Source organism: Eutrema salsugineum, unplaced genomic scaffold, assembly GCF_000478725.1.
Source record: "Eutrema salsugineum unplaced genomic scaffold, Eutsalg1_0 scaffold_7, whole genome shotgun sequence".
Classification (NCBI taxonomy): Eukaryota; Viridiplantae; Streptophyta; class Magnoliopsida; order Brassicales; family Brassicaceae; genus Eutrema; species Eutrema salsugineum.
Window position 1 is genome coordinate 2,267,883 of NW_006256486.1, and position 10,406 is coordinate 2,278,288.

Here is a 10,406-nt window from a genome sequence, read left to right on the forward strand (position 1 = left end):
GTCGGTGTTGGACCGTTTGCTGACCCGAGAGCGGCAGATCTGTGCCGAGGGCTCCGACGGCGGGGGGCGTTTGTCCATTCCCGATTTTGGCGGTTTCGTTGGGGGTTCCCCCTGTTCGGTTGTCTCCGTGCTCATGTTCGAGGGGATCCTGGTGTTGGGTATTGATAGGATCTGTCATTGCCGGTCCAAATTTTCCGTACTCCGATCTAAAAATTGAGTTTTCTGTTAAGCCTCCCTATCTGGCGCACCAATTATTGATATACGATATCACACAAATGAAAAAAAAACAGTAATTTAGATCGGAAGTTCGGCTTTTATTAGATCGGAGAAATACAACTGAGTTCGTTTATAGAAATAATAAACGAACTAAGACTTAAGAAATTAAGAAGTTAGCAATATCTTGAGTTCTCGGTTTCTAAGTCTCTCGGGATTTTCTTGTGTCCTCTGGTGTCGATTCCTCTCCCTTTATATATGTACTCTAAGTTGGTATTCACGGGACGTCTTCTCGATATGGGACCGAGAAAACATTCATTTTTTTTTCGATAGTTTCCTTTTCTCTTCGGAAACTTTTCTTTTTCATCCAAATTCAGGATCTTTCTCAATTCTTTTAAGAAGTTCCGACCGACTTTGTGTTTAATGGGTCATGTTCGGTCCAAGAGCTCGTTTGGCCCGAATTCTCCGGTACAATTCTTTTGTAAACTGGACTTAACTCGTACCGATTTTGGTTTATATCGGAGAAATCGAAAATGTGGTTTTTACCTCTAACAATTAGTCAATTGATTTTTTGTCATTTTTAAAAAGGAAAATCAGATTTGAACTAGAAAAGAGATTGGAATATATTTTTTTGTACTGAGCTTTTCTTCCCCTTTGTTTTCCAAGAAACGGTGTTCATATCATAACAAATACTACCCGTGCATGAGATATTATCAATGTAATTAATAAATGTGATAACTTGGGAAATAAACGGTACGAAAATTGCACCACAAAAAAACGGTACACAAGGATGTAATTAGGAAAAGTTAAACACTTGAAGACGTCGCAGGCTTGTATACATAATTAATTTTGACTTGAGTAATCTATACTATAAAAGTTGGCCAACTCTCTCCAGTTTTGTGCCACGTGTCCAGTAAACTTAAACCTTTTTCCTCCTAAAATTTAAGATTTGTTATAACACATATCATATATGGACTCTTATACCGGCCCATTAGGCCCATCAGGGCATTGTACTTAACCTAGATTCCCTATGTACTCTATATATACATTCCAGTGATTAATAAAGTTTCTAAGTTTTCACAACACGTTATCAGCACGATAAGACTCTCTGAGCGAAAAACCCTAATAAATCCGGCCACCACCAAAACCCTAAAAGCAAGTCGAAACTTAAAAGACGCATATCTTCAAACCGTGAGGAACCAGAAGACGATCTACATATCAAATCGAAGCCCTCGACGAGACGAATCTACTGGTGAAAACCGTTTGTCGATCCAACGTCGGACGCGCCCTCACGCACACTTACAGTACACGACGATCAACCGAAAAAAAAAAAAAACCAGATCCGAGTTTTTCCTTCTTCAACCAGCAGCTTCTCCAGTTTTGGTGATCAATCCTTGGAATTTGTAGCGGCTAACTGAGGTCTATTAGCTCCCAGTTTCATTAGTCTGTCAGAAATCCAAAGGTGGAAAAGGTATCTTCTAAAACTGAGAGCCATAGAACCTGTTGTTTAAACACTTCAAAACCCTATCGATCTCTAATTGATTGAAAGTGTTTGATACTCTGATGATTGATTGATAACTTGTTGATTGATTGTTTAAATTACAAGTTTATGCATGTTCAAAGGTTTTAAACTCGTTTTATAAAACCCTAATCTACAAAAACCTAACAACCGTTTTTGGCCATGTTTATGGCATAAACCTATTCGATTTTCTTCATGTTTAATAAGCTTGTTGCAGCTTATTTGATTGTTGATTCTCTTGCTTGAAACACTTGATTGAATAAACTAAGAAAATCAACCCTAAATCCTAAGCTTGATTCACGATTTTGTAATCTTCAAAATCGTAAGTCATAATGCTTAAACCCTAGTCCTTTTCACGTGATTTCTTTGTTGTCCTTGTGAAATTATTAAAACCATCGACCACAGATCCTATAGATCTCGAAATCACATCCAAAATATGTTTTCCAAACCGTTAAAACCCTAGATAAAACCCTAATCATATTCGGTTCCCCTAGGGTTCCTCCTAAACCGCCTAAAACCGGCTAAACCTGGTTCTCATTAACCGAAATTATATTCGGCTTTAACCGATTAAATCACAGCTATTAAACCGACATCATGTTCGGGGTAACTAAAACCATACCCTTTAAAATTTACTATTTCCGAGAAAGTTCCCTCTAATAGAAAGTTTCCTCATATAAAAACTTTCCTCATATAGAAATTTTCCCGACATAGAAACTTTCCTCATTTAGAAAATTACCCAAATTAGAAACTTTCCAAATTTAGAAACTTTCCTAAAATAGAAATATTCTCAAAATAGAAAGTTTCATCATCAGCATTCAAAATTTTCTCAAAACAATCCCTAACAAAATCAATCTCATGTTTCAGATGTCAAACATTCAGAAATGTGAATTCGAGGCCCTTCACGTCTCCAGGGATAACTACCTCGAGTGGGCCCTAGACATGCGCTTGTTCCATGCATCGAAAGAACTCGATGCGTGTATTACCGACGGTAACACCGCATCCCGTAAGGGACAGTCTCAGGCGATATGTCACATACGCCATCATCTGGCCTCGAGCCTTAAGCAGCAATATCTCACTCTTGAGAATCCACTTGAATTGTGGCAAGCGCTGAAAAAGCGATATGACCATCAGAAAATGGTCCAGTTGCCTCAGGCAGATTTCGACTGGAAGAACCTTCGGTTCCAGGACTACAAATCCGTAGATGATTACAACAACGAACTCTTTCGTATTGTTGCCATCCGGAAACTCTGTGGCGAGGATGTGACAGATAATGATCTCCTCGAGAAAACATTATCCACATTCAGCATAGAGAATGTTGTGCTCCAACAACAATACCGTGCAATGAAACACACATTGTACGAAGACTTGTTGTCCTGTCTTCTCCTCGCTGAGAAGAATAACCAGCTGCTTATGAGGAACAGCGCTATGAGGCCCCCGGGATCGGCTCCTGTCCCAGCTTCTCGTCAAGAGTCCTACCATGTTCAACCCGATAGATCCTCAGATCACCGCCGTGGACGTGGTAATGGACGTGGTAATGGCCGAGGACATGGACGTGGAAGACGTGGACGCGGACATGGTCGTGGCAACCGACCTAACCTCAGTTATGGTCCTGGTCGTGGTCGAGGCATCACCAAGCCGACCCGCCACACCAACCCCGATCACTCTGCTTGTACCAGATGTGGGATGTTCAACCACCCAACAAAGCAATGTCGCACCCCCAAGATCCACTGCGATCTATACCAGAAGTACGGAAAAGCTCCTGCTGAAGCCAACATGACTCAGCCAGTCGATGCTGCTAACCTGGAAGGTGACGACCTCTTTGATGATGAGAACACCACAAACGAGCAGACCGACCCCATGGACTATGAAACAGCTGATCTCCTCGATTAATTCAATCATCTGAAACTCTGATACAATTTGATTTTGTTCTTTATTTTTTTTTCATTTTGGGATTTGTTTCATTTTTTTTTTTTTTTTTTTCCATTTGCCTTTATTCTCAGACACTGCTTTACTTTATGATTTATCACATTTTCTGAATTCCTCAATACTGAATTCTATCTTCTATTCATAATGAAGCACACCAGCAAATGGAAACCATAGTCGTAGATAGTGGATCCAGCCACACTATCTTAAGAAACAAAAGTTACTTCATAAACCTAACCTATCAAACCACAAATATTAGCACCATCGCGGGTCCCTCAAACCTTATCGAAGGATATGGCCATGCCTATGTGTTGCTATCAAATGGCACACAACTTGAAATACCAGATGCTCTATATTCTCCTAGTTCGAAGAGAAATCTTCTGAGCTTCAAGGATATAAGACAGAATGGTTTCCACATAGAAACCCAAGGTCAAGGGAACAAAGAATCCCTCCTAGTCACTAAAACCGTAGACGGCCATAAACAAATCCTCGAAACCATACCCGCGCTCTCTACTGGACTTTACCATGCTAAAGTCAGTATGATTGAAGCTAATACCACTCTCAAAGCCCGGTTTACTGATTATACTATTTGGCACGACCGGCTCGGTCATCCCGGTGCAAATATGATGCGTAAACTAATTCAAAACTCTCAAGGGCATACCCTCAAAGAAAACTGAGCTTATCCTCAACACCTCATGTGCACAGCTTGTTCTCAAGGCAAATTGATCACTCGGCCTTCACCAGTTAAAATCTCTAAACAAACACTTCATTTCCTAGAAAGAATCCAGGGCGATATCTGTGGACCTATACATCCATCTTCCGGACCATTCCGGTACTTCATGGTCCTTATAGACGCATCGACCCGTTGGTCATATGTTTGTCTCTTGTCCTCTCGGAACCAAGCCTTCGCTAGGTTCTTGGCCACTAAAGACTATCCGCCTTGACAATGCTGGTGAATTTACCTCACAAGCGTTTAATGACTACTGTATGGCCATGGGGGTAACCGTGGAACATCATGTAGCACATGTCCATACTCAAAATGGATTGGCTGAATCATTCATTAAACGCATTCAATGGATAGCCCGACCATTACTCATGAGATCAAAGCTCCCGGCCTCAGCATGGGGACATGCAGTATTATATGCTGCTGAACTCATACGCATCCGGCCATCTAGTGAACACAAATATTCCCCATCCCAACTACTCTCGGGTCATGAGCCAGACATCTCCCATCTCAAAACATTTGGGTGTTCAGTATATGTACCCATTGCTCCACCACATCGAACCAAAATGGGACCTCAAAGAAGGATGGGAATATATGTTGGTTTTGACTCTCCCACCATCATAAGATATCTCGAGCCAACCACTGGAGATCTCTTCAAGGCCAGATATGTGGATTGCCAATTCGATGAATCGGTATATCCCTCTTTAGGTGGTGAGACAAACAAGCTGGTCAAAGATCTTTCATGGAATCAAACATCATTAAATTGGCAAGATCCTCGGACTCTAGAATGTGATTCAGAGATCCAAAAGATTATTCATTATCAAAAGCTAGCTAATCAATTGCCAGATTCCTTTGCTGACCCGACCAAAGTAACCAAATCGTACATCCCAGCTTGTAATGCACCAGTACGAATAGCTGTCCCAACGGGACAGACCCAAGTTGCTACAGAGTCTGCACCACGTCTCAAACGGGGCAGACCTCTCGGTTCCAAAGATAAGAATCCCCGGAAATCAAAGAAAGGTGCAATAACCGAAACCGGGATTCCTGCAATATCAGACATAGCCGCGGCTGAGACTCAATCTAATGAACCCTCAATAGAAGTTCGGGACGCCGAATCTCCAGGTTCAGAAGATAACAATGAGATCTCCATCAATTACAATATGTCCGGAATACAATGGAATCGAAAAGAAGTCGACTTAAATGCACTCTTTGCATACAAAGTAGCACTTGATGTTGCGCTCACGCAAGAGGATCTAGAACCCACGTCAATAACACAGTGTACACATCGAACAGATTGGCTAAAATGGAAAGAAGCCATAAACGTGGAGTTAAAGAGTCTCAAACTCAGAAACGTGTTCGGTCCGATCATCCGGACCCCATCACACATCAAGCCAGTGGGCCACAAATGGGTCTTTGTGCGCAAAAGGAACGAACTCGGTGAAGTCGTTCGATACAAAGCACGGCTTGTAGCACAAGGATTCTCACAGAGACCCGGAATCGATTATGAGGAGACTTATTCTCCAGTGGTGGATGCAACAACATTCCGATTCCTCATAAGTCTGGCCATAAGAGAAAATCTTGATCTGCGGTTAATGGATGTTGTAACCGCATATCTCTATGGGCCCCTGGACAACGAAATATATATGAGACTCCCAGATGGCATTGAACTAAAAGACAAAAATGCATCTCGAGATCAATACTGCATCAGGCTGAACAAATCCTTGTATGGACTGAAACAAAGTGGGCGTATGTGGTACAACCGCCTCAGCGATTACCTCATCAAAGAAGGCTACAAAAATGACCCCATCAGTCCATGCATCTTCATCAAGAAGTACTCAAACAAAGGATTTGTAATCATAGCAGTATACGTGGATGATCTAAACATCCTCGGAACATCTGGTGAGATCTCCCAAACAGTCGACTGCTTAAAAGCAGAATTCGAAATGAAAGACCTAGGCAAAACAAAGTACTGTTTGGGATTACAACTTGAGTACATCAAAGGAGGAATCCTTGTGCATCAATCGGCTTATATCGAAAAGGTACTCAAGCGATTTAATATGGACCAAGCTCACCCATTGACCAGCCCAATGGTAGTTAGAAGCTTAAGTGATGACCCTCTTGGTCCCAAAAAGGATGATGAAGAAATCCTTGGTCCTGAAAAGCCATACCTCAGTGTTGTAGGAGCGTTAATGTACCTGGCTAGTCACACTAGACCAGACATATGTTTCGCCGTGAACCTCCTCGCTCGATATAGTTCATCTCCAACTCAGAGGCACTGGAACGGTATAAAACATCTCCTAAGATACCTTCGAGGTACTCAAGACTTAGGACTCTTCTATACTAACCAAAATAAAGATGGGTTAGTCGGCTTCGCCGATGCAGGATATCTATCAGATCCGCACACTGCCAAGTCTCAAACTGGCTACGTTTTTACGCATGGAGGAACAGCCATCTCTTGGAGATCAATGAAGCAGACACTCACTGCCACTTCATCAAACCATGCTGAAATCCTAGCCATTCATGAGGCTAGTAGGGAATGCGTCTGGCTGCGCTCCATGACTCAGCACATCCGCAGAGATTGTGGTATGGACGAAGACACACAGCCCACGGTGATGTATGAAGACAACGCGGCATGCATAGCTCAGCTCAAGGAAGGATATATCAAAGGAGATCGGACGAAGCACATTCTACCGAAGTTCTTCTCAACCTCAGACTGGCAGAAGGACGGCACTCTCAGCGTTCAGCAGGTCCGATCCAGTGAGAATTCAGCTGACCTCTTCACCAAATCATTGCCTACTTCAATACACCGGAAGCTCGTCAAACAGATAGGAATGTATAGACTTAGAGATCTGCAGTGATGCTACAATCAGGGGGAGTAATGCGTGTTGTACTCTTTTTCCTTCACCATGGTTTTGTCCCACTGGGTTTTTCCTGGTAAGGTTTTAATGAGGCAACATTCCCCAGCGCATTATCGAGATCCCGATTGAGTAGCTGACCCGGTTCACTCGTCCAAGGGGGAGTGTTATAACACATATCATATATGGACTCTTATACCGGCCCATTAGGCCCATCAGGGCATTGTACTTAACCTAGATTCCCTATGTACTTTATATATACATTCCAATGATTAATAAAGTTTCTAAGTTTTCACAAGATTCCTTTAGTTACGATTTCATTTCGTTTCTTTCTTTTCATCTCCCCTAACTTTTTCCCATCTTTGCATCTGCCTCTCTTCTCGACTGCTCAAGTTCCCAATAATCATAAATTTGCTATCAGATGAACGAGAGTATAGGAACCCAGCGAGAAGGACTCAAGACCCATATTTATATAGAGCACTTACATCGGAAAAATCTACGCTACTCATAACTGGACGCTGTAGGAGCTTGCCACAATCAGGTCGAAACTATCTTTGTCTGAGTCTGATGTTGAGCCGTCTTCCATTCATTGATTCTCTTAGCGATTTTTTAAAACCCTAACCATTCTTTTCATTGCAGCTCAACCGCAGCAGCGAAGCGTATTGTCCATTTCGTGGCGGAATTTGCTTGTCTGCGTAGTAATTCAGATGTTGATTTTGATTGGGACGATTTTTTTAGATAAATTTCTCAAGTTTCTAATTACTGGTTCTGTGGATGTAAATAGAAACGCTAGGTTCAGGGCGTGTCAGATAATTTCTGAGGTATAAGCATTAGGGTTCTTTCTCCTACAAATTGTAGCATTTAATTTACTTGGCAAAGGTCTTTGAGGTCAAGTATAGGATTATCTAGAGTTCTACCACCATTGTCTTCGTATTTGGAGTTAAATCAACTGTTTAAGCATACTAATGTTGGTATTGATCATATTCTAATAAATGTTAGAAATGTGGAATATAATTTACTGACCTTTGGATTGCTTCATTGGGTGGAATAGGATTTGTGGTCGTGCTTTCGTCATGATTGAATATTTTCTTGGTTGCCATGTTCTTCACGCGTATGCTGAATCAGGCTTGTTAAGTAAAGTCGTCGAGGTTTTTAATTATGTAGTTGAGTTTTACGGTTCTGTGGCCGATGTTATTGCTTGCAACTTGTTGTAGGGTTTATAACATATTCTTACATGATGCCTTTGATACCAGTTGAATTAGCACATGCATTTCGGTATCTAGCTTCTGTTTCTCACAAAGCTTGTGGTGTTTGGTGATATTCTTGAATTACAGAAGAAGTCCCTTGAGCTCTCTGCTGGTAAATAGAACTTTTGAGCTCGATGAATTTTTGGATGCTTTCCAGTCAGGTACTACGACATTTATAGGTTCAAACTTTAACAAGGCGTTACTAAGTCTTGGTGCTTTGTGTACTATACGTTCACGCACTCTTTCCATATAGACAGTCTGTACTTGGGTTGATCATATATATTGGAACTGTTTAAGCATAGTAATGTTGGTGTCGTTTTCGATTCTCAAGATCAACTTTCCTTTTCTGGGGTGGATATCATTACCCCTGTTTAGAAATTGATGGCTAGCAAATATCTCAGGTCTAAATGGTAGTGGAAAGACATATCTGGTCCACTGTATGTGGAAGACTTGACAAACCATCATTGGATATCAAAGAATTTGGATTAGGGAATGGCATATTTTCTTCCCCCTTACTGGCCTTATACATGTTTAAGGACACTGAGAGACCAAACTATACACCCTCTATCTAAAGAAGAAGCAGAGAAAGGGGTAGCAAAGTTGTACACCGATGGTAAGTCCGAAAAGTCATTTACTTTGAAAGGTCTATTTGATTCTCAAATTACATGATCTGTATCTATTACCACCATACGAGAACTAAAGTAGAAGTTATTTGATCATCCTATCTCTCATACATGTGGAATATTGGTGTAAATAACAGGAGAAAGCTCAACAGAAGCTGGAAGCGTTCTGGATGCTCATTTGAAAACCATGTTGAGAGACTACTAAAGTAAGCTCTTCATCTCCGATTGGTCCAGCTCTGCATCTCTATTCCAGCTCAGCAACAGTCTTCTTTGCTTTCCTGAAGTAAGCTCTTCTTGGCATATCACATTAGCATTAGTTATTAGGCATTAAGTTCGAAAGCATATGAGTTTGAAGATTTAGGTCGGAGCATTGGGATGACATTTTAGAATTATTATTTAGTAATATCCACTAAAAATTATTGTGTAAGATTTGATCTTGTGGAGACTAAAGATAACAGCAAATCTTTTTACATGAATGTGTTTATGTGATCTGTCTTACTGGTCATTTTGTACATCACGTGAGAGTTTTTGGATTCAGTTTAGACAGGTTTATGCATAAGTCAAAAGCTGATTGTTGTTTTCTCTTCTTACAGGTGAGCTATTAACTACAGAAGCACGAAGACGTCAAAATATCTACGACAAACTCAAATCAACACAATCTATCACTTCAGCTCTTTTGGTCATACGTGAACACCTCCCTTCAGGACAAGCTTGTTTAAGAATAAACATCGACGCCGAAAAAATTGGGAACGTTGCTAGATTCATCAACCATTCTTGTTGAAAAGTGGAGACTTGATGCACAGAAGATGTATGACTAAATCTGCGAGAGAGGTGATTGTTATGATAATTACAGTACTTGAATGCTGATCAAGGGTAATTTTAGTGAAGGGAAGGTAGAAGAAGATAGAAAAAGATGATTGAAGACCGATGGGGAAAGGTTGGAAACAATTTTAATTTTGATGGCATATAACGTAAATACAAAGAGAGTCTCACATCAACAAGGACAATATATTATCAAACAAAATAAATTAAGCCTACCAACGATTATATTACAAATCATTAACAATGAAAAAAAAAACAATTTAAAAACAACATGACGAGGGAAAGCATCAATCGGCAAGCACTGAAACATGAGAAAATTCTAAAATCTTTCACTTGGAATATAATTTTTTTTTTTTTAAAATGATATGGCTGTGGACATATTGGAGAAAGAGAACGAATGGCATCAAGCAAAGAAAGAAGCATTACAATGGGTTACCCCAGATCAATTGAAAAAAAACTATTTGTCACGATGATAATACA

The 10,406-nt window shown here is 40.7% G+C and overlaps 1 long non-coding RNA gene across 1 annotated transcript; it reads left to right on the forward strand.

Annotated features, from left to right (window-relative positions):
• The first annotated feature begins 7,542 nt into the window (after positions 1-7,542).
• LOC18010801 lies at positions 7,543-10,131 on the forward strand. Its single transcript, XR_002897437.1, has 6 exons — positions 7,543-7,775; positions 7,874-8,055; positions 8,569-8,642; positions 8,883-9,094; positions 9,242-9,387; positions 9,698-10,131. It is a non-coding gene; the product is annotated as an uncharacterized LOC18010801 (long non-coding RNA).
• Positions 10,132-10,406: the final 275 nt, after the last annotated feature.